Genomic DNA, 588 nt, shown 5'->3' with positions numbered 1-588 from the left:
TAACCTATATTATCGAGACTGTATAGAGAGAAACAATTCAGCCATTTCACATCCACCATCCACTTCATTAAACTCGTACAATGTACTCGTGTAATACTGATATTTTTATTTTTATATTCGTAATAATAATTACGATTACGAACAATTTCCATATTACATCGATAAGCAAAGCGTTTGCTATCTACCTCACCTACCTTATATACCTAAACTAATATTCTTATCCCAATACCTTATACCTAATCGAATAGAAGAAGTTCACGTTGCAACGCTAAAAATGTATCTATTCTATCGCTGAGTAAAATTTCCACCGAGCTGGCGAGAGAGAATCAGGAGATAATATTCATTAAAGCTAACAATGTAAAAACGATCAAGGTTCAAGAACTCTCTATTATTAAACTTCATCTTCATCGTAGTTCGTTGGCGAGTATAGTATTCACTATTCACTTATTCAACATACTTACTCGTATGTATTAAATGTGAAATGTGAATATTGTGAACGAGTGAACGAGCCCGAGCCACAGGACTCCGGTACCTAATGTACTCGTATACCGGCTTTTTGAGGCTGAGCCATCGTTAGATAGGACTCTC

Source organism: Planococcus citri, chromosome 4, assembly GCF_950023065.1.
Source record: "Planococcus citri chromosome 4, ihPlaCitr1.1, whole genome shotgun sequence".
Taxonomy (NCBI): Eukaryota; Metazoa; Arthropoda; class Insecta; order Hemiptera; family Pseudococcidae; genus Planococcus; species Planococcus citri.
This window is presented reverse-complemented; position numbering follows the sequence as displayed.